The 24,012-nt window shown below is 54.4% G+C and overlaps 1 protein-coding gene across 2 annotated transcripts in view; it reads left to right on the top strand.

The window, feature by feature from the left end:
- Window positions 1–24,012, top strand: part of ZNF423 (zinc finger protein 423) — a 313,414-nt gene that overhangs the window by 243,412 nt on the left and 45,990 nt on the right. The gene's annotated exons all lie outside the window — the stretch shown is intronic.

Here is a 24,012-nt window from a genome sequence, read left to right as displayed (position 1 = left end):
TGTGCCTCAGTTTCCTCATTCGTCCACACAGGAACAGGAATACGTTGCAAAGGGTAGAACTTCATACATGAGTGATGCCATCAACTTTAGTCTTATCCCTTTCTATCCTTGGAGCCTTCTGAACACCCTGTGAGTTGCGGTGAGGTGACTGTCCACCCCTCATCTGTGCCACCATTGCAGCTGGCAGCCTCGTGCTAGGACTAGCACCTCTCCCCGCTAGGGGAGTCGCTGTGAGTTTTGTGGACTGGCTGCCCCTCTCAAGGTGGCTGCTCCCTCAGCCCAAGGATCCCCTCACCTCCTCGGCCTTCCGAGGCGAAGCTTGGCGCTGCACCACTCCCGGCGCTGGCCGCCGAGCCATTAGCCTCGCTTCTCACTGGCTGCGCCTCAGCACAGTAATCATTTTCAGATTTACAAGCATTAAATATTTTAATTTAATGCCTTGGCTCTCTTGTAATTCATGCACTTAATTATATGATAATTACTCAAATGAAAGAGATACAGCTGCTGCTGTATCAATTCTAAGGGAAGACCAGATTTTTGAGTTGAACTGATTTCGGGAGGTGCCCCTGCCCCTTACCTTCCCCCTCCCCCATACCCTGCCCCTTTTCTTTGGGCCATATAGTCTATAACGCCCCTCCTCCCTGAGCAGTGCTGGATTGGGCTGGGCGTCTGGGCATTCTGCAGCCATCTGCCCCTGGAACAGGGTATGGGTCCTGCCCGGCTAGGGGACCGGACTCCTGTGGCTGCTGCTCCAAGAACAGAGACATCTAATGGCCATTGAGCAGGATAGGAGGGCCGTTGGCCCTCCTTGGGTGGTAGAAGAGGAAGGATCCTCTCGGGGAGCAGAGGAGGCTGTTTGGGGGCCCCTGTAGCAGGTGGTGAAGCCAGGAAGCCTGTTCCTCCTCTGGTGGTGGATGCGGGTGTGGGGGGAGTTGAGTTGACGTTCCTCTGCGTATCTCCACTGCAGGTGGAGCTAGAACAGGCCTCCTGGCAACAACCACCATGGGGGTTCGCGAAGACAGATTGGGGTGGGGGAGGGATGGAACTTCGTGATGGGAGCACCTTCCTCGTTCTGTCACTTTCCCCTGCCCCAGCTTTCTCCTCTCCTCACCCCTTCCCTCTCTCCATCTCTCCTTACCTTTTTCTTTTCCTACTTTTCCCCCTTTTTTCTCATTCCCAGTTGACATCCTAAACTATGTTTAATGCCTGAAAGGTCCTGGCTGTTGTGCAAGGGCTGCGACTGTTACTATTTGGCAGGTGTGTCAGCCCTCTCACTGCCCTCTTCCTGCCCGCCACTTTGGGGCTGATGTTCTGAGTGGACCCATAGTGACCCCGTGCAGCTGATGGCACCAGCAGATTTGAGAATCAGGGGGTGTTGCCTTGGGCCAGGCCCTCCTTGGTTCTGGGGATGGGTGACACTTAGGCGGGCCTCCGGCAGCCTGGGCCTGCTGCTTTGGGGAGAAAAGCCCCCGCCTCTCATGAAGACTCAAAGAGAAGCATCAGAGCCCCCCTGGGGCAAAGCCCTGCTTAGGTGGCCTGAGGTGCTCTGGCCTCAGCTTGTGGAGAAGCACTGTGGCTTCCCTTGGGGCAAGAAGTTGAGTTAGGAGGTTGAAATTTCCAAGCCAATAATGTTTTGAGGCTTCTGAGTTTCCTGGTTTTTTGGGCAGGGAAGCTCTGGGTGCAAGGGAAGCCCTGGGCCACTCTGGGCCGGCTCGTTTCCAAGGCAAAATGTGGGTGAGCTGGGCAGCTCGTCCCTGCCGAAGTGCACGTCTGCACTGAAAGGGGTTACAAACGGCTCGCCCCGTATGCAGACAATTTTCAGCTAGCTTACAGCAGCTGCGGCGCCGTGCTGCTAGATTAAAAGCAGCAACCAGCCCCAGAATGAAGTGTATTAGAATCCCTGCCGGGTCGAGCTGGGGAGAGGCCCACACAGCTGTCATCTAGGCCAAGTTTCCAACTGAAACCTCAAGAACAGGATGGAACTCTGAGAAAAGTTAGCTTTCTAAATGAGGTGGCCGCTGTTAATCAGGAGAGGGGGGAGAGGGACCAGTGGCATGCCAGGGCTTTAGAGATGAGGAGGAGGAGTTTGGTGGGGCGTCCCGCACAGACCAGGAACTTGGTGCAGGACCCTGACTCCCAGCGCCCGGGAACAAAGAGGCTGCTGCAGGCGGGGACCCCACGGCTGGGCATGCGCCCCCTACACCCTCCACCCCCCATGCCTTGCTCCTAACAGCTGCCTTGGGAGATGGGTGTTTCAATGTCACTTCCAGAGGGTCCCAAGAGCTCATTGCCACCACATCACACCCAGGCCTCCTTGGCTAAAATGGAGGGGTGGCTCTCGGATTCAGGCAGCTGCACAGATCTACCTTTGCCCAGGAAAATTTTGCTGTCAGAGCAAACTGCCACCAGCCAGCCTTAGTTTTTTCCTGGCTGCAGCGTGGAGGCCTTTTCTGTTTTGGCTTTGAGGTCTTTAAGGGATGTCTGCTCCTCTTGTGATGAGAAGGGCTCTTGGCAGGGGTCTGGCTCTTGCCCCCGAGTCTGACTCAAGGCTAGCAAGGAGATACTTTTGTCACAGATGCCGTTTGAGAGCCTATCTAGAACACCCCCATTAGAAAAATCAGAATGCCAAGGGAGAGATCTGGATATATTCTTTGTAAAAATTTTTTTGCATATGTCCTTATTTTTGCATAAAGCAAAATGCTTCCCACTGGAAGGGCCAGGTGAAACAAGAAATAAATAAATCCAACTAAACTACCGTTATAAATATAACTAGTACAGCATCCGGCCATAATTCCACTGTAGTGGTATATCTTTAGTGAATCCGTCCACTGGGCAGTTGGTCATGTCCTCACTTGGACAGGCCATCGGTCACGTGTGTGGGAGCTGTGTAGTATGAAGCACACTTGGTTATTGAGGAAACACAGCCCCGGGTGAAGAGTTTGCTGTTACCATGCATCAGCTGGGGCTGTCTTATGTTGGAAGAGGCCTGGTTTGCATAGCCGCTGGGCATGCCCTCTGCCCGTCAGACGGTGAGAAGTGAGCTCGGCCCATTGGCGGCTTGATCAGGCCCACAGCAGATGTGGAATTGTGGTGTCTTTGCTGATGTGCAGTCAGGTTTCAGGTGTTTTCTTGGATTCCTGAGCTGGCCATGGCAGTGGGTTGGGTGTGTTCCAGTGCTAGGCTCAGGTAGGTGGGTGGCAAGGCAGGGGTGCAGGCGGGTGCCATTGGCCTGGTCCAGGGGTGTGTTTAGGAGAGGGGCAGACAGGTCTAGAGGCCAAGGACGCAGCTCTGGGAGGTAGACTGCCTTGCTTGAGTCCAGCTCTGTCCTTTGTTTACTACACGACCTTGGACAGCTGTTCAACCTCACTGTGCCCACTTTCTTCATCTGTAAAGCGAGGGTGATGATAGCACCTCTCTCAGAGGGATGTGAGGAAGATAAAATGAGACAACATGTGTCTTAGTCCTTTTGTGCTGCTGTAAAAGAAAACCTGGGGCTGGATAATTTATAAAGAAAAGAGGTTTATTTGACTCACGGTTCTTTAGGCTATGCAAGAAGCATGCACCTGCATCTGGGGAGGGCCACAGGCTGCCCCCACTCATGGCAGAAGGGCAGCAGGCATGTGCAGAGAGCACGTGGTGAGAGGAAATAGCATGTGAAATACGTGGGTATTGTAAGTACCCATTGTAAGTACCTAATGAAAGTTAGCAATTTGATCAAATTCTTCATTAGTCTAGAATAGTTTGACAGTAATCCTAAAGCCTCAAGTCATCTAGTCTGACCCTAGAATCCATTCACATGTCTTTTCCACAAATGCTTACCTTTCCTTGAACGCCTCCCATGGTGGGAAACTCACCCTAAGGGTGCCATTACAGTCAATCATAGACAGCGTTTTTGGATCTAGTTTCTAAAGTCTGTACTTTTTTGGTGGCTCTCACCTGACTTCTCTTCAGTGCAGAGTCCCAAGAACAGTCAGTAGCTGCCACCCAACAGGTGCTTCCCGGGCCAGGCACTACACTAAGCACTTTATGTACATTTTCTCATTCATCCTCCCAAGTCTTACGGGACAGGTGTGATTTTTACCTCCATTTTACAGATGAGGAAACAGGGTCAGAGAGTTGACTTGTTTAAGGGTCACAGAGATACAGGTGTGCTGGCTGAGACTGAGATCCGTCTGAGGTCATGACCCATGTTCCTAAATATTACCCTTTCTAAGGAAGCTCAGAACCAAACAAACAAGTTTTTGGTCTTTTTCCTTGCTTTCCCCCTCCCAATTCCAGTCAGCCCACTCTCCCATCATGGTTTCTTCCCATTGATGTTTTACTTGCGTGACTTGGGGAGAATGTATAAAGACATCACCTTTAGCAAGAGGTTACATATCTAGTTTCTCACAGCACCATTAAACTAGGAGGATAAATTCTGTCTGCAGGAGACAGAAACCGCTCACCAATGTTGTATAGTTTCCTAAATTAATAAAAGTAATAATCTGATAAACTGGTTATTGTAATTTATCCCCATAAAGCAGAACACGTGCCTGAATTGTCATTTCGGCCTCAAACCCAGCAGAAAATAGTCAGCAATTACCAGAGGCTCAGTGAGCAGGGCTGCTGCAATCCTGCGGTCTTCAAATTAGGAAAAATAATGAATGCATCCAGACTCCTCCATCTTCAGCAAGTGCTGCGTGGATTATAAAATTTATTGTCAATAAAATTATTCATTTGTGCCCTATACTGCACTTAATGTGCCTGAAGTGAGAAATTAGAAGTGTGTTTAATTCTGGAGCTGGAAGAAAATACAAGTGCAGCGAATTTGCAGTAATAGGAGAAAGTTAATGCCCGGCCAAAAATGAATCAATTTAGCTTTTGCTTTTATGTTTTGGAAAAGCAGGTTGGTTTTTCCTTTTTATGATAAAAGCATATAAATTCACTTAGATCCCTAGTTCTAGTACTGCTTTCAAAGAATATTTAAAGAGAAGTTATGAATTAGGAGGAACATATAAATGTGAATAGTGTGTGCATGTAATTTCTACATATATACATTTATATGTGTATATATCTATATATTCCTCTATATATCTGTGGATATGCATGCAGAGTGATGTAGTAAACATAGTAGTGGTATAGTGATATAGTTGGTAAATATTTAACAATTTGCTATATGAGAAGAAAAAAAGAATTCTGACTTGTAGCATTTGCCAATTTCTGTGGTGTAAATACTTCCACCATGGCTGATTTCAGGCTACTGGTATGATTTCACTGAACCTGGAGTTGGGAGGAGAAGCCCACGATTGGCTCTCAGAAGTCAGTATGAGCTGGCTCCAGCACACCACTGTTCTATATGTGCACATGTATATGTGCATGTAGACACATTCATGTTATATCCATGGCTTAAGGAAAGACAGAAAGAAAAGATATAATTGATAAGCATCAATTTTATCATCAGTTTGAGCCTGAGCGTCATCCCTGTGTTTTTGCCGAATGGCAACCTCCTTTGGTGAATTTGCATGTGTATTTTATTCAAGTAAAGAGCAGCTTTCTCCCCCAGAAATAAGGTGACTTTATTTTCATTAAATTCCGTGTGTGAAGGAAAAAAGAACAGAAGAAAAGAGAAGGTAAAGAGGGAGGGAGCAGTCTGGGCTCGGCCCTGCGTCAGCAACGCCGGCCTGTCTTTGGCGGACTCGGTGGACACGCCTGGTTTTATCCAGCCATTGTTCTTTTTGCGCCGAGTTTGCACACCGGCGTGTCTGGGAATTGCGCGGCTGGAGCACACATGAAAGAGCTGCGTTCCACTCTCATGGGTCCCTGGGCGGCCGGGACGGCCTCAAGGCCCCGCGGTGGAGCCGCGCGTTCGTGTTCCTTCCCAGCACTGCGCGCCCGCCGAGCCCGCCCAGTCGCAGACTTGACAGTGAGCCTTTTGATTTTGCGGGGAAGCCTTCGTCACGCTGTGGGAGGGAGGGAATATAGCCCAAACTGGACTTCATACTGTGGCAAGCTTGAAATCCCAGCCCCACCGCAGAGCCGGCTGATTGGAATAGTTGGAAACTGTGTCCAGGAATTCGGCTTCGAGAACTTGGCTCACAGCAACTTCTGCCTTTTTGAAAGAAAAATTGTCAACTGGGAGAGCCACTTGAGGCCTGGCTCTAATCTATCCATGCAGGAAAGATTCATGGAAACTACTGGCCAAGTTTCTCTTCCTGCTTACGTGTGGCTCCAGTGGCAGGGAGAAGCAGGCTTGCTGGCTCCGGGTGACAGCTGTCGTCACTGCCACACTCATGGCATTGTCACCGGCTTCCACGGTATTGCTATTTTGTTAATCACCAACCTGCTGCTTGTGAGATAGCAGAGTCAGAGGTGCAAACAAAGCCATACAGAGCATATGCTCTGCTTGGTACCCTGGTCTCTGGCTTCTGGGACAGCAGGGCCATTTTCTGGGTGTGTCTTTCACCCTGGCAAAGTCACCATGATGACATTAGGCAGCCAAAGGCCAAAGAGAGGCTAACGTTGAAATCATGAATGTACCCTTGGTAAATCTGCAAGCAGTGGTGCTGTTTCTACCCCTCTTGGAAGGATGTCCATGGGCTTGCTTAACTGGGATATGCCTTGATTTCACTCATTTTTGTTTGAAAATGTTAGTGAATGAGGGTCCCTCCTGTGAAATGCCCATGAAATTCAAGATCTTGGTGCCATTGCCCAGAGACGTCCTGGTGATTCTAATATGACAGCGCACCATGGTTCAAATGCACAAAACAAGAGGCTTGTTGACAAAGGTCAACAGAGCTGGGAGTCATGAGTAGACCATCCATAGGAAAACACGTCATCATCAACTCTTTTTCCTTGGCAAGGATGTTCAGTCCTAGCCTTTTCAGTGGGGGAAGATGCATGCTCTTGGGCAGATACAAGTCAGTGCTGTTGAGCTAGGACTGGGTCCAGCCGCTCATTCTGGAGCCGGGAGAGGCCTGGAGCAGTTTCTTTGGGATTAGACTGAGCTGGGGAGGATGTTCCCTGGGGCCTCCTGGAAAGATTAGGGGACTCTCCAGCCACTGACCCCAGGCCGCTGCTCGAGCCCACCATACCTCATTACCAGGGAAGGCTTTCTTCTCTTTTCCCTTTGTATTTCCCATGCTCCCCTCTGTCCCCTGACACTGCCCCTGCAGCCCCTCTCCATTGCAACCTAGTTTTCTCAGGTGACCTGACACAGAGCGTGGCCATTTATGCTGAGCAGGGAAGAAAGCAGGAAGTAGAAATAGCCCATGGCTTGAGCCCTGGCTTTGTGTCTTTGTGTGGCAAGGCCACAGATAAGTCAGTAGGCCTCTCTGGGCCTCAGTTTCCCTATCTGTGAGATAGAATGCACTCCCCACCCCAAACATGCACTTGCATTTCAGAGTGACGCTTAGGAGGTATGGGGCCCAGGGGGTGATGAGAAAGAGGAAGTGGCAGTTAGACTTCCAGAATCATACAGGGCAACTGACCCCGGCCATCCCTGGCTCAGCCTGAGCCAGGAGTGGGGACCTAGGGCTGAGGCCTGGTTGCTCTCAGGAGCTCAGGACTTGCCCCCACTGTGGACAGTCCCTGCCTATGAGATACACTTACTGAGTGGTCCCGATGTCACTGCTGGGCACCGCCGAGTGGGTCCCCCTTCCTCACTGTCAGATACACTTTGGTGCTTCCTGATGCCAAGACTATTCAGGGAAGGGCAGGAACCTAGTAATTTCTCAGCTGGAAAGTGTTGTAAAAATAAATGTCTTCTGTAGGTTGAAAGGTTGTCAAACACACACTGAGCCTAATTGGGTCCTCAAATATGCAATTCCTGCTGATCTTCATGGAAGATGGGGCTGTGGGATGCGTGTGCATGTGTGTGTGCGTGTACGAATCCCTGGGCAAAATTGGGCAAAATGCTAGCTTTTGAGTGCTGTAGATGTGTCTGTCTGCACGTGTGTCTGGCTCTGTTGATGGGTCTACTACTGAGCAAAGGGCATGGTGTCCCCCGCACATGGGGCAGGGTCCCCTCCGACCACTTCTGGGCCTGCTCCTCTTAACCTGGATCACCTTGAAGGTGGGAAGTGACCCAGGGCTGGGGCAAGGACCTTTGCCTGTCCAGCCCAGAGCAATTAACCTCTTTTGTGCCATGGTACTCCCCTCTAGACCAAGTGGACATCATATACTGACCAATGAATGCTCCGTGAGTGCTTTCGTGCCAAGCACGGTTGAAGTGCTGTGCATCTGTTAATCAACTCATTGAAATCACCCCTTCACCCATGCCAGGGTTGCAAGAGCCAAGTGCAGTGTACCCATGAACTTTGCCCACTATTGCAGGGTCTGGGTCCCTGCCGTGTCCGTCCGTGGGCCCAGGTTAGGGATGCCTTCCCTGGAGCATTGATTGCAAAAACTGTCCCTGCCTCCACTTTACTGCAGACAAAACTGTCCTTAGAACCCCACCCCCAACCATCGCTGCAAGCTGATGCTGTAGCCGGCTACGCATTTGCTCTCTTTGTGACCAGATGCACATCCCTCCCCTCTGTGGGCTGTTTCCCCGTTTGAGGACTGGCCGGCTCTCTCCTGCTCTGCAGCGCCCGGTGCCCAGGCCCAGGGTCCTTGCTCAGATGCAGCCTCTAGTGCATGGCCCATCAGCTCATTGCAGGGCAGGTCCCGACCCTGTCTGGGTGGACATGGAGGCTGGAGCTGGGGGGCTGGGCACAGAGCCTCTTCCCTCCTGGCCCTTTCCCAGGACTCCCGCACACCCGCCTCCGTTGTTCATCTGGTGGGTGGAGGCGAGTTTCCGCATCCCGGTGAGGCCAACGCTGTGCCTTCAGGGCTGGTTCCCACCCAAACTGCCTGGTAGCTCCTCCAGCCCAGCCCGGAGGTTGCCTGGCTGCCTTAAGTTCATGAACATTCTGTTCTGTCACTGGGGCCAGCCTCCTGGCCCTCCAATCATGCCACCCTTTGCCACCCAAGTGCCTGTGTGCCCACTGCCAGGCCATGGGGTCAGAGGGTCAGCGCACTGCTCCAGCGCCACCCGCCCCCAGGATGCCCTCCTCCTCGTTCCACCCAGCCTACAGCCCTCTCCGCTGTGGCTGGTTGTTTGTTCAGCCAAGACAGCCAACCCAGGGAGGAGGAGCTGCAGTGTCTGGCCCCTGTTCCTCCTGCCAGGCGCTCATTTGTATGCAGAAGGGATTAGGTGGAATTTACCGTGGCCTCACCCAGGGGAGCTGCTCGCGCCCTAGGAGCACTCTCCGACGGCGGCGTGCAGTTGGCAAGATTAGAACAGCCCCTCTGCCGCCCTGCACGCCCTGGTCACTCTCCAGGCTGCCAACATCGGAATCATTTTCATTTATAACCTTTTTGATCATCCAGCCTCAAAGAGGGCCCGCCTTGTGTGACAGCGGGCACCAAAATGGCCCAATTATTTGGAAGAGGAGGGAGCAGCTGAAAACCGTCAGATGTGAGAGACAGGGCACTGGATCTGGGCTCATGGCTTTCTTCCTGCCTTCTCCCACCAATATTTTTACAGCTGTTGACATATATTGAGTTACATGTGCCTGGGCTAGATCCCCGCGGCACTGTTTCAAAGATCTGTTCACCATAAAGTGTGCTGTTCTCAAGTAAATGACTGACTTCGAGAAAGCACAGTAGTTTAAATGTTACTATAAATACAGGAGCTGAGACATTTTAATTATAATTTTTGAGTTATACAGTGTTCTGTAAGTACACCAGGCATTTACAAAAGAATTTGTGTTGAGCTTCAAGACACGATGCTCTCTTGTGGATAAAGAAATAACTGCAGGTGGCTAATTCTGCAACCTGGTGGCTGGACCCTCTTTCCTCATAGCTGAGAGAGGAGGGGGAGGCTGTGGAGTCTGGGGGCCTCGGTTTGGGACGTTGGAATCAGTTCCGCACGCATTCATTGCGCTCTCCATGTGCAGAGTGCGGAGCTGGGGCTGTGGGGCCTCGGAGTTGATGGGGTGAGGTCTCCACTCTCTCATGCGGAGCCCCGAGGGGCCGCCTAGCAAATCGGCGCGAGACATGCTGGAGTAGGAAACTGTGTGTGGGAGCACTGAGAAGGGGCTCTGACCTCTGTTGAGGGAAGGGCAGGACTTTGGAGGAGAGGAGACATTTCTGTTCCCATTGAAGGGCGATGAGAGCCATGGGGGTGTTTGGAATGAACAAAGCCCAAGCCAGTCTCCAGTGCGACAGCAGGCATTGCGAGCAAGCCGCGCCGGTGCCTCCTCTGTCCTGGGCGGCCTTCCTCTGTTCCTTCTCCCTGACGCCCTTCTCCCTTCTCTCCTCTTCCCTGCAAGCCGTGCCACCCACAGTCGGAGAGCTCCGAGCACAGGGAGGGGCCAGTGACCCAGTGGACTCAAAAACTCTGCCCTTCCATGGATTGAGTGGAAATAATTCCTAGGCCAGATGAGAGGGAAGCCAGTTTGTGGCACTTATGTTATCGTAGTTCTGACGGGGCAGCCTTTTGGGTGGCCCCTGCAGGTCCCCGTGGTGCCGAGGCGCTGGGCTAAGGCAAGGAGGAAGACCTGGACTGGCACGTGCCCATTACCCATCCGACATCTGCCCATCCATCACCCATCAATGTGTCTTCCACCCATTCGCCATCCACCCGTCCATTTCTCATGTATCTACCATGTGTGCATCCATGCAGCTGCCCACTGCTCTCCATCCATCCACTGCCCGCTCGTGCAGCTGTCTGTCCGCCTACCGTCCGTCTGTCCAGCCATCTATCCATTGACAATCCAAAAGACATTATAGTGTAGGGATTCAAAGCAAGGCTTATGCAGTCAGGTTTCTTGAATTCGAGCCCTACCTCCTTCACTTACTAGCATTATGTCCTGGGAAGCTACTTAAACCGTTAACCCTTTTCAGCTATAAAATTGAGGGGGGAGACTCAGAGGGAAACAAAAGCTAAAAATTAAACGGGAGACGAAGTGGGCTGGCACAGGGAAGGGCTCAGTGCGTGTCGGTCTGCTCTCTGAGTGACGCTGTGTGCGAGACGCTGTCCTGTGCGGTCCGACCTGAACCGAGCCGCCCGGTGCCCAGGCACCGCTGCAGAGCTTCCTCCTGGGCTGCTTCCTCGTGCCAAAGGCTGGGCTGGAGGAGGGGCCCTGATACGGGCACAAGGGCCGCTAAGGAGCCACCGGTGCATTTTGCTTCTGGTGGTGTTTTGGGGAAACGTTCCTTGTTTCTCACAGAGGCATGTTTGATATATGTCCCTAGGTCTCTTCACTTTTTTTAAAACATTTAATTATGAAATACCAAAGAAAATGACACTCCCTGGTGAGTTGTCTGGGTCCCCGTGTCCATCCTGACAAAGCGTTGTTCTTACTGCGTGGTCTCAGCGCCACTTGCATCCTAACCCTTTCATTCTTTGGCTCTGGTCTCACATGTTTCTTCAGCCTACATGTGTTGAGCACCAGCTGTATACCAGGCGCTGTGCCAGGTATGTTTGTCCTGAAGGTCTCATGTAAAATTTACATCTCTGAAGGGAAATAGACCAAAATCTCGATGGTATGTTCTCTGAGGGGTAGAATTGGGGGTGACCTTTATCGGTTTTTGTTTTGCAAATTTCCTGCAACGATCGTACAGTGGTTTCATATCATCAGAAAAGCCAACAAGAGCAACCCAGCTTACTGGAGTGAGATCAGAGCCCTGACCTCACAGAACTGACACTCAGGCAGGAACACGACCATTGACAGGGGCCAGAGTGATAGCACAGGATTGTGTTAATGTGATGAATCTCTGAAAACAAGTGGAAAACACCCATCAGCATTTTCTGAAAGGCTGACACTGGAGACACCTTGGGCGCCCACCGCCCACTCCTTGTCAATTCCTGGCTCTTAGAACACCCATTCAAACTATCTGGCCTGGACAAGGTAGGGAGAGGACAAACTGCTTGGGAGGCAGCTGGGATTTGGAGAGCCCTGTCCTCAGTCATCCATTTGAGGACTTAGAGCCAGGCATGGTCACCAGGGTGGGCTGCGGAGGAGCCACGCAGTAGGTAGGAGCCGGGCGCTTATTCTTAGCTCACGTGCTGCCTGTCTTGCTGCGCTTGGCGGTGCCACCCGAGGATCTAGGCGTGGGGGCGGGAGCAAGCGTCAGACTCCTTGTCCACTCACTGAGGGCGTGGAGGCAGGAGCTGTGGCCTCAGTTTGGGGTCTGTAAAGTTGGGAGCTGGATAGGACGCTCTTTGGGGCTCCCCCAGCAGCACGATGTGTCATAATCCGAGTCCTCCTGGAGTCGGTGTTGGGAGAAGACAGAGATCATTGTTCCTGGGGTCCCTGAAGCCCAGGGGTTGGGTTCAGGAAGTAGGGGTCAGTGGAGGGGTTGGGCGTCCCCTCGCCTCCAAGGTGGGACTGGACTCACAGGCTTTGCTCTTCCCTGTTGCTGATTTGGTTAGAAAAAGTTAGAAACGTGTCCTGGCAGCAGGGAAGCCCTGTACCAGTGAAAGACAATATTTCATGAAAAGGCTTAAAACTGTCAACTAATCTACAAAGAGTGGTTGTTATTAAGAAATGCATGTAAAATCGTAATGTTGCATTGCTGTGTGTTTGTGTTTTCGGTCATGACCATAATACTGAATCTGTTGTGATTACCGAGACGTGATGTTGTGCCGGACACTGCAGACACCCCTCTGGCCTCTGCAGCGTCCCTGCGTGCTCAGGCCGGCGTCACTGCTGTCCCGCGGCAGTGGCTTTGTGGGGATCTGAACCCAGCTCTTAGAGCCTGTGCTTCTTCTGTTGGGTCTTAATGCCGACTGAAGTATGCTTAATTTTTTTTAAAATTAATTTTTGATTCTCACAACAATCCCAGAAGAAAGATGAGGCCACTTTTATATGCCCATTTTACAGCTAAGAGTGCCCTGCTGGTGCCCTGCCCTGGCCTTTTGTTTGCCCGTGCTTGCCGTCGACGCCGCTCTGCAGGCACAGCGGGTCTGGGAGGTGTCAGGGACAAGGGTGCATGCCCCAGAGGGGTGGGGCCACGGGGCGGCACCCCGGTTCTCCTGCTTGCCTTGTGGGATCCTGGCCTGCCTCTGAGCGGGAGGCCGTAGCTGCCTTGTGTCACCCGGACACCATGTGCGGTGTTACCCTTTGCTCCCTGCCCTTCCTGAGTGACACACTTGCACTTGTCCCTTTGGTTTAGCCAGAAGCCGAAAGTGTGTCTTCTCAAATGCAGACTGACGTGCTTTTATACCTTCTCGGGCATTACTATTGATTTTTGGCTGAGGATTTTGAATCCTATCTGTAGGACTCATGAGATTTCCCTGCTGCAGTAATAATGCATTGTCATTCTTAATATCTCCAATCTCTGACACAATATTCATAGCAAGCTGCTGAGGAGTGGCGTCAGCACAGCCTTAGGGACAGCGTCTGGGCTCGGCGCGGCTGGCTCTGTCGGCTGTGCCAGCCCCTGCCCCCTCCAGCCTGGCTTCTCACCAGGAAACCGGGCCTGGCCCAGCCCCGTGTGCAGGGGCCCGAGGTTGTGTCCTGGGGGCAGCGCACACAGTAGTCGGTCCCACCCATTCCTTGCACAGCTTGCACTGCGGCCCAGAGAGGAGCAGCAGCTTGCCCCAGGTCACACAGCCAGCGAGGGCAGGGGCGGCTGGAGCCCTGGTCTCGGCCCTGCTTCCACCTGGTCACTCAGGGGTGCCTGGCTCTTTGTCTGCAGGGCCAGGTGTGCACACGGTGTGTGGAACAGCTACGCGTGGGGCAGTGGGCATCACGTCCTGATGTTCTAGTTTTTAAGAGCAGCCCCAAATCCAGGCTTTAACACGAAACTTCCTTTGTTGGCAGCTAATTACAAGGCATACACACACCGTGGCCCCCAAACCGAGCCGCAGCTGTGGGGTGAAGGTGGTGCAGGCATGAGGCCTGTCCCAGCCAGAGCTGGAGGCCACTGGCCGGATCGCGTGTCTGAACTCACGTCTGTTTCAGGCGCCTTCCTGGCCACTCCACTCGTCCCAGCCACAGACCAAGGGCACCCCCTTTTCCTCCCAGTCCTGTGTCCGGCTCCCTCCGCCCACTCTGGCCGCGCCGCACTCCAGAGGGTCCCCTCGCCCTTCAGTGGGGACAGCGGCGGCTTTCCTCTGCAGTCCCACTCCCTGGGGCCAGCTTCCCGTGCCCTGTGTGCTTTGAAGCGTGCGCAGGCCCTGCCCGTGCTTTGTCCTCGTGCGGCTCAGGAGGCAGAGCTAGGTCCTGAATAGGCTCTCACCCGGGGGGTTTCCAGCTCTTGGAAAGGATGCTGCTTAGACCACGACATAAAGAGCCTGTGTCCTTGCTACGCAGAGCCTGCCTCGCGAGCGAGCTGGTGGCGCTGGGGCGGCGCAGCTGTGTCGGGGCCGCTGGCAGAGCTGATGCCTGCAGCTCGGCGAGCCGCGCCCGAGGCCGGGGAGCCGCGGTGGAAAAGCGGGACGGTGGGACGTTTGAATTGGGATTGTCCAAAATCTGTAAAAGCTAAAACAGCCAAGAAATGCCATTTTCTTAGTTGCAAAATCATTTTGTCAAAATGGTGGGAAGTTGTGAGTGGGAAGGAGGGCGGCGAGAACTGCCTCTCGCCCGTTGTCCCAGCCCGAGGGCCTTCCCGTGGGGCCGCCTGGAAACGGGACAGGCTCGGTTCTCTCTGCGTCTGTCGGGACAGGATGATGACGAGAGAGTTCCAGCTGGGCGCTCTGGCCGTGGCCCCGCCGGGGTCGCCTGCCGCCGCCTCTGACTGTCTCCAGCGCCCGCAGGCCCCAGCCACAGGCCCCTCCGCGCCGCTGGTGGCGGCCCTCGCGGGGGGCAGCGCGCCTCTCCCTCCCGGTGTGCAGTCCCGGGGGCGCTCCCTGGCAAGCCGTGGGCAGTTGCGAGGAGCCCTCTGCGGTGGGCCCCAACCTCCAAGTCATGACGGAGTGAACTGGGGCGTCTTTGCAGAGCCCTGCCCTCCCCTGTCTGCCCCCTGCTGGTCCCACTGCCCCCCGTTCCCCGGACAGCAGCGTCCTCCCTGCCACACCGTGGCCAGGCGCCTGCTGTCCCTGTGTGGGCAGAGTGGGCGCCAGGAAGGGCGGAGGCCTGGGCCTCGGTTCTGCTGGCCCACAGACCTGTGTGGCTTGGCCCAGCAGGTTTCCCTCTCTAGGCCTCAGTTTCCCTTCTGTAAAACAGGGAGTTGGAGCAGCCCGTGTTTCTCAAGTCTCAGGCTGCAGCCTATTAGCAAATCATGAGAGCAACTTGGTCCCAGCCAACAAAATGAAGCAGCAATCGTAAGACAGGACGGAGCAGGACGGAATAGAATGCATGGGGAAAGAAAAAAAGGAAAGGAAATGCCAAGAGTACATGGCACTGAGTCAGCTTATATGTAGTTTCATGAAACTCCTTTTGGTTTTACATGTGTATTAGTGTGTACTAGGTCATCATTAGATGTTATATATACATTTCTTGCTGTAGGTTGCAGTTTAAAAAAAATCTGAAAAATACATGATAGCCTACAAATGTTCTTCTAAACCTTGTGGTTCAAAAGTGTAGTTCACTAGCTGAGTAGATCTTGGGCAAGTGGTGCAATCTCTCTGTGACTTGGTTTCCTGATCTGCACCGTGGGAATAACAGCAGTGCCCACACAAGGGGCGCTGCGAGGCTCAGGTGCGTGACCAGGTGTTGGGCACAGAAGCCGCAGCACGAGCGCCACGGCAGCGGCACTGCTGACGCTATAGATGCACTCTGCTTCGTGGAGAAGGAGGTGGGGCACCAGGTCCGTCACTCTCTAGCCAGCCACCCTCTGGAGGGCAGGAGAGGACACAGGGTCCGCAGTGCCTCTGTTCCCTAAGTCCAGGACGGTCCCAGGGAGCCGCGCGCCTGAGCAGACACGCACTTCCTGGCGAGCGCTCTTGTGTGCCCTCTGGAGGGAGGCCAGGTGGCCCCTGGCCTGGCTGGGAGCCCTGGCGGGGTGGGCAGAGCCTGAGTTGCAGCCCAGGCCCCAGCCTGCCGCCTGCCCGGTCCAGCCCTCAGTCCTCTGTGGCCCCCAGGCCATCCTCCCTGCCCCGACTCTCTAGGCACAGCCGGGCTCGGGGAATCCGAAGCCCTGATGGAAGCCACTGCACGCCAGATCTGTGATCTGCCACCACGAGTGTTCCGTCTTGTTCAAGTGCTGCATCTTGTCCCCCGGCTCCATTTTGAACCAGTTGAGTGGGCACACATCTATGACAATAACTAGTTTTTCTTCCCCACCACTCCTCCTAACCGTTTTTTTTTTTCCTTGAACAGTGCAGGATGGACCTGTGAAGAAGTGTTAAAAATGAAAAAAAGAAACCAATGAAAAAGTTGTAGGGAAGCTGCCTGGTTGGGCGGCCACTTCAGTGACCAGGAGCGTGGAGGTGCGAGACAAACCTCTGGAGGGGCAGTGAGAGGAAGGGTGGTGCTGAAGCAGCCTCTTTGGCTGGGGACAGGAGCGAGGGGCTGGCGTGGGTGCCGAGGGGCGGAGAAGGACCTGTGGTCTTTGGGAACTTTTCCTGGCCCAGCACAGCTCGGTGGCTGCGAGGAGCAAGGTCACTGGTTCGATGTCGATGTTGGGGAGGCTTTGTGCTTCCGGGAGGCGAATGCTCCGCCCTCCCGTCTCTCCCCTCCCTTCTCCCGAGGTGCAGATGGCCACATTTGCAGGTTAACTGGAACAGCTGGAGATGCATTATTAGTTTCCTGCTGCTCCTTCATATTTGCTTGGATTTTTTTTTTAACGGCAACATAATTTACAACTAGTACACTGGTGTCAGAGCTGGCATGTTCTAAATCCGCATCAGATTTATGTAATGCTCTTGCTTATCAGTGAATGAAGTCATAATTATTGCTTTGTACCATTAAATAGCATAAATATATAAACTGTTATACAAATTGCAGCAAACGTTTCCTCTGGGGAGCTCTAGACCAAATTTTAATGTCGTGCATTTGTCTGGGATGGCAGTTTCTATGGTATATAATAATGTTGATAAATTTTACTGTAGCAAGTGACATTTTAAAGCATTAATTTTGGTGCTAAAAAAATTCTGAAGAATGCTCAGACCAAACTGGGAGGTACTCTGAGGACCAGCTTGGGCGAGGTCCTGCAAGGTGGGGGTTTTGCTTAAGAGGACAGCAGGTGACACGTGGCACCTCCCAGCACTCCTCGACACATGGGATCACCCCTCCTCTCTCAACTCCCCAAGGAAGGCAGTAGATACATTTTCCATGGCAATGATGATAATTAATTTCAAAAAATTCAAATTGATTCATTTCTGCCTTAAATTCGAGGTGTGCAAGGGAAAGTGGAAAGAGGGCACGGAAAACGCACAATTGGTGGGGCTAGTCCTCATTGTAACCTCCTTCCCAATTATGTAAATTCTGTGTGGGGTGAAAAAATCCCCATCCTAATTAGAGATGCAACACCTGGCCTCAGACGAGGTTTCAGATGCCAGGCGTGCGGCTGCATAGCCTCCTAAAGCCATTACCGGCAAGAGCGACTTTTGCGGGAAGCCCCAGGACAGCACGTGGCATTTACCTGGTGTGCGCTTTGGCGGGCCGGCGGCTGCGGCGGAGCTGGAAGGAGCGCAGCACCCTCCGCCTTCGAGAGAAGCTGTGGGGCCCGAGATATGGTCAGGGCCCCTTGCTACTCTGGAGCCCCCCAGAGAGACAGAGAGTGTCCTGTGAGCGGCTTGCCCCTGCAAACCCTGGCCTGCAGTTGGAACGTTCTCTGAGAGGCTTTGTCACCATCACACGTTCTCAGATTTCATTTTCTTCCTTCCATTCCTGACTCCTGCCTTGACAGTCTTAGAGTACTCTCTGAGCTTCGCGCTCCTCTTGTTAGCGTGGTCGTCCTTCATGTCTTCTTTTGGTGCGTGGTGAGATTACACATCCTGGCTCTTTGTGTCCCCGGGTGGTGCCTTGTGGCTGATTCTGGCCAGAGAGCTGTGAGTGGAAGTGGCTGTGTCACTTCTTGGCTGCAGCATTTAACCCCCAGGGTGGGACGGTCCAGAGTTCTCTCTCCCAGGGCACGGGACTGCCCTCTCGGTACCTGAGCCATTTCCATGGGCAGAACCCCCGAGGGGGACTTGAAGGGCGAGTGAGAAGTAAACCTCTGTGGTTTGCAGCCCTGGAGATGTTTCGGTTGTGACCACAATGTATCTTAGCCTGTCCTTGCTAACACAGGTCTCTGTCGGCTCCCCCAAACTTCGTGCTTTTCCGTAGGGTGCTGGGAGTGCTGGGAAGATGGCTGATTTTTTTTCCTGGAAAGAGTATCAAGTAGATAAAAATTTTGCCCACGTAGCCAAATACGCCAGAAGTGTAAAAAAAAAAAATTTTGCCCACTATGGGCTCTGAGGAAACTGAGACTTAGAGAAGTTAGGTGACTTTTCCAGGGTCACACAGCTCATAGGCATCAGGCACCCATGCCTCCCGGTTAACAAATGTTGTGCTCTTTCCTCCTGCTGGCTTTGCCTTTGAAGAATGAATTCTCTTTAACGGGGGTCACGACCTCAATTACCTTTGGGGGTTAATCAGATCAGGGCAGGCCGCAGAGCACAGGACAACAGGGACTGGGAGGGAGTGCAGGGAATGTTCTAAAAGCATTCGAGTCCAGCCTGTCAGCCCTGGCATTCAGTCCTGTGCTCCTGCAGCTGCACCTCCAGGGAGGCACTTCTCTAGCCGCCACGCGTGCTCACCATGAGCGTGGCTTTCTGATGTCCTGCCCTTGAGTTTGAACTTTGAACTTCATAATGGAAGTCTCACATGCTTTCCCTTTATATCCTCCAACTATCTGATAAGTCCCTTACGGCTGGGACAGGGATTGGCCATTAACCTCCTGGTGCTCTACCCCGAGTGACCTTGCGAGTGACCTTGCGGGCTGCCAGAGTCCATCTCCTCCTCGCACACACGAGGGCTGGAGCTCGGAGAGGGGAGCAGCTCACCCAGGGACCCCACTGAGGAGTTTCTTGATGAAAGAGTCTGTTTGGAAGTGGAGGAAGTCACAGTTTCAGTGGATTTGGGGGTTGACATGGAGCAGAGAACCGCCCCAGTAGGGAAGGAAAATGTGTTCTTAAAAATGTTAATTTTTTGTTTGTTTTTGTTTAGTCAAAAGACATTTATCATGGGTTTACCATGTGCAAAGTACTGGGCAAAGTGCTCGATCATTAAAAAAAATCTTAGCAAAAAGACATCCTGCATTTGTGGATGTAAAAATTTCAAATTTCTTGCAGACAGAGTTCAGTTCTCATTTGGATTGTGTTCCTAACACCTGGCTCTGTGCTTTGCACATAACAGAAATTAGGTACCGAATTTAATCACCGCTATCCTTATGTTGCCAATGGTAATTATTAACAATAGTAAGGAAGTTAGTGTAGCCCTGTGGTGAAGAACACAGCTCTGTAGTTCAAGGGCCTGGTACCTGTCACTCACTGTGAAGTGAGGACAAGACTGTGACACCCAAGAGAGATGTGCGAGGCCATCCCAGAGAGTGTGAGGCCATCCCAGAGAGAGTGCGAGGCCATCCCAGAGAGTGTGAGGCCATCCCAGAGAGAGTATGAGGCCATCCCAGAGAGAGTGTGAGGCCATCCCAGAGAGAGTGTGAGGCCATCCCAGAGAGAGTGTGAGGCCATCCAGAGAGTGCGAGGCCATCCAGAGAGTGCGAGGCCATCCCAGAGAGAGTGTGAGGCCATCCCAGAGAGAGTGTGAGGCCATCCCAGAGAGAGTGTGAGGCCATCCCAGAGAGTGTGAGGCCGTCCCAGAGAGAGTGAGGCCATCCCAGAGAGAGTGCGAGGCCATCCCAGAGAGAGTGTGAGGCCATCCCAGAGAGAGTGTGAGGCCGTCCCAGAGAGTGTGAGGCCATCCAGAGAGTGCGAGGCCATCCCAGAGAGAGTGTGAGGCCGTCCCAGAGAGTGTGAGGCCGTCCCAGAGAGTGCGAGGCCATCCCAGAGAGAGTGTGAGGCCGTCCCAGAGAGTGTGAGGCCATCCAGAGAGTGCGAGGCCATCCCAGAGAGAGTGTGAGGCCGTCCCAGAGAGTGTGAGGCCGTCCCAGAGAGAGTGTGAGGCCATCCCAGAGAGAGTGTGAGGCCATCCCAGAGAGAGTGCGAGGCCATCCAGAGAGTGCGAGGCCATCCCAGAGAGAGAGTGAGGCCATCCCAGAGAGAGTGCGAGGCCATCCAAAGAGTGCGAGGCCATCCCAGTGAGAGAGTGAGGCCATCCCAGAGAGAGTGCGAGGCCATCCCAGAGAGTGCGAGGCCATCCCAGAGAGAGTGCGAGGCCATCCAAAGAGTGCGAGGCCATCCCAGAGAGAGAGTGAGGCCATCCCAGAGAGAGAGTGAGGCCATCCCAGAGAGAGTGTGAGGCCGTCCCAGAGAGAGTGCGAGGCCATCCAGAGAGTGTGAGGCCATCCCAGAGAGTGTGAGGCCATCCCAGAGAGAGAGTGAGGCCATCCCAGAGAGAGTGTGAGGCCGTCCCAGAGAGAGTGCGAGGCCATCCAGAGAGTGCGAGGCCATCCCAGAGAGAGAGTGAGGCCATCCCAGAGAGAGTGTGAGGCCGTCCCAGAGAGAGTGCGAGGCCATCCAGAGAGTGTGAGGCCATCCCAGAGAGTGTGAGGCCATCCCAGAGAGAGTGCGAGGCCATCCCAGAGAGAGTGCGAGGCCATCCAAAGAGTGCGAGGCCATCCCAGAGAGAGAGTGAGGCCATCCCAGAGAGAGTGTGAGGCCGTCCCAGAGAGAGTGCGAGGCCATCCCAGAGAGAGAGTGAGGCCATCCCAGAGAGAGTGTGAGGCCATCCCAGAGAGAGAGTGAGGCCATCCCAGAGAGAGTGCGAGGCCATCCCAGAGAGAGAGTGAGGCCATCCCAGAGAGAGTGTGAGGCCGTCCCAGAGAGTGCGAGGCCATCCCAGAGAGAGTGCGAGGCCATCCAGAGAGTGTGAGGCCATCCCAGAGAGAGTGCGAGGCCATCCCAGAGAGAGTGCGAGGCCATCCAAAGAGTGCGAGGCCATCCCAGAGAGAGTGCGAGGCCATCCAGAGAGTGCGAGGCCATCCCAGAGAGAGTGCGAGGCCATCCCAGAGAGAGTGCGAGGCCATCCCAGAGAGAGTGTGAGGCCATCCCAGAGAGAGTGCGAGGCCATCCAGAGAGTGCGAGGCCATCCCGGAGAGAGTGTGAGGCCGTCCCAGAGAGTGCGAGGCCATCCCAGAGAGAGTGTGAGGCCGTCCCAGAGAGAGTGTGAGGCCGTCCCAGAGAGAGTGCGAGGCCATCCCAGAGAGTGCGAGGCCATCCCAGAGAGAGTGTGAGGCCGTCCCAGAGAGAGTGTGAGGCCGTCCCAGAGAGTGCGAGGCCATCCCAGAGAGAGTGCGAGGCCATCCAGAGAGTGTGAGGCCATCCCAGAGAGAGTGCGAGGCCATCCCAGAGAGAGTGTGAGGCCGTCCCAGAGAGTGCGAGGCCATCCCAGAGAGAGTGCGAGGCCATCCAGAGAGTGTGAGGCCATCCCAGAGAGAGTGCGAGGCCATCCCAGAGAGAGTGCGAGGCCATCCAAAGAGTGCGAGGCCATCCCAGAGAGAGAGTGAGGCCATCCCAGAGAGAGTGTGAGGCCGTCCCAGAGAGAGTGCGAGGCCATCCCAGAGAGAGAGTGAGGCCATCCCAGAGAGAGTGTGAGGCCATCCCAGAGAGAGAGTGAGGCCATCCCAGAGAGAGTGTGAGGCCATCCCAGAGAGAGAGTGAGGCCATCCCAGAGAGAGTGTGAGGCCGTCCCAGAGAGTGCGAGGCCATCCCAGAGAGAGTGCGAGGCCATCCAGAGAGTGTGAGGCCATCCCAGAGAGAGTGCGAGGCCATCCCAGAGAGAGTGCGAGGCCATCCAAAGAGTGCGAGGCCATCCCAGAGAGAGTGCGAGGCCATCCAGAGAGTGCGAGGCCATCCCAGAGAGAGTGCGAGGCCATCCCAGAGAGAGTGCGAGGCCATCCAGAGAGTGCGAGGCCATCCCAGAGAGAGTGTGAGGACATCCCAGAGAGAGAGTGAGGCCGTCCCAGAGAGAGTGCGAGGCCATCCCAGAGAGAGAGTGAGGCCATCCCAGAGAGAGTGCGAGGCCATCCCAGAGAGAGAGTGAGGCCATCCCAGAGAGAGAGTGAGGCCATCCCAGAGAGAGTGTGAGGCCATCCCAGAGAGAGTGCGAGGCCGTCCCAGAGAGTGCGAGGCCGTCCCAGAGAGAGTGCGAGGCCATCCAGAGAGTGTGAGGCCATCCCAGAGAGAGTGCGAGGCCATCCCAGAGAGAGTGTGAGGCCATCCCAGAGAGTGCGAGGCCGTCCCAGAGAGAGTGCGAGGCCGTCCCAGAGAGTGCGAGGCCATCCCAGAGAGAGTGCGAGGCCATCCCAGAGAGAGTGTGAGGCCATCCCAGAGAGAGTGCGAGGCCATCCCAGAGAGAGTGTGAGGCCATCCCAGAGAGAGTGCGAGGCCATCCCAGAGAGAGTGCGAGGCCATCCCAGAGAGAGTGTGAGGCCATCCCAGAGAGTGTGAGGCCATCCCAGAGAGAGTGCGAGGCCATCCCAGAGAGTGTGAGGCCATCCCAGAGAGAGTGCGAGGCCATCCCAGAGAGAGTGTGAGGCCATCCCAGAGAGTGCGAGGCCGTCCCAGAGAGAGTGCGAGGCCGTCCCAGAGAGTGCGAGGCCATCCCAGAGAGAGTGCGAGGCCATCCCAGAGAGAGTGCGAGGCCATCCCAGAGAGAGTGCGAGGCCATCCCAGAGAGAGTGCGAGACCATCCCAGAGAGAGTGCGAGGCCATCCCAGAGAGAGTGCGAGGCCATCCCAGAGAGAGTGCGAGGCCATCCCAGAGAGAGTGTGAGGCCATCCCAGAGAGTGTGAGGCCATCCCAGAGAGAGTGTGAGGCCATCCCAGAGAGTGTGAGGCCATCCCAGAGAGAGTGCGAGGCCATCCCAGAGAGAGTGTGAGGCCATCCCAGAGAGTGCCAGGCCGTCCCAGAGAGAGTGCGAGGCCATCCCAGAGAGAGTGTGAGGCCATCCCAGAGAGTGCGAGGCCGTCCCAGAGAGAGTGTGAGGCCGTCCCAGAGAGAGTGTGAGGCCATCCCAGAGAGAGTGCGAGGCCATCCCAGAGAGAGTGCGAGGCCATCCCAGAGAGAGTGTGAGGCCATCCCAGAGAGAGTGTGAGGCCATCCCAGAGAGTGTGAGGCCATCCCAGAGAGAGTGTGAGGCCATCCCAGAGAGAGTGTGAGGCCATCCCAGAGAGTGCGAGGCCATCCCAGAGAGAGTGCGAGGCCATCCCAGAGAGTGCGAGGCCATCCCAGAGAGTGTGAGGCCATCCCAGAGAGCATGTGTAGCATTACGCCTGACACAGTCAGCACCTAGCTAGCTTAGAGGTGGTCCAGGAGAGCTAATCACTGCCAACTCAGTGCCGGCCATCCTGGCCAGTGTCTGTGCAGCTTGTCGAGATGCAGACCAGGGGCTCCTCGTGGGCAAATCCATCCTGCCCACTCCCCACGTGCTGTGGAAAAGAATTCTGCGCCCAAAACTGCACAATCGCCATTTAAAGCAACTTTGGAGAATCATTTCAGCATGAGCTACTGCTCCAGCCTGTGGTTGCTGTTCTCTCTGGGACTCGAGTCACCCCGCTGGCGTGTGGATGGCAGGGCTGGGCATGACACCCACGAGGACACGTGCCTGCGTTACCGCTGTGCAGTGGGCCTGGCGTCCCCTCTTCTTGACAGTCCCCACCATCCTGCCTGGCAGCAGCCGGCAGGGGAAAGAGCACTGAACAGAGTTAGGCGCTGGGGTCCCCTTCCTCTGTCACATGGTACCTTTTTCTAGTCTGTAAAATGGGACTGAGAGTGCCTGTGTCCAGCGTACTCAGAGGGCTGTGACAGAGACACGGGGCCAGAGTGTCGTTTGTAGAGGCCAGTGGGAGGGCCGTCCCTGGCAGAGTTCCAGTTGTGTTTGAGTCCTGGCTCAGCCCCGTGGGGCGGGTACTTCTCCCAGGGTCTGTTTCTTCATCCACAGAATGGCAGTTATAATAGCACCAGCCGCGTGGTGTTGCTGTGACGAGCAGGTGACTAAT

The sequence above is a fragment of the Microcebus murinus genome, chromosome 20, assembly GCF_040939455.1.
Source record: "Microcebus murinus isolate Inina chromosome 20, M.murinus_Inina_mat1.0, whole genome shotgun sequence".
Lineage (NCBI taxonomy): Eukaryota > Metazoa > Chordata > Mammalia > Primates > Cheirogaleidae > Microcebus > Microcebus murinus.
Note: the sequence above shows the minus strand (reverse complement) of the source record. Positions and strands in the feature narration are given on the sequence as shown.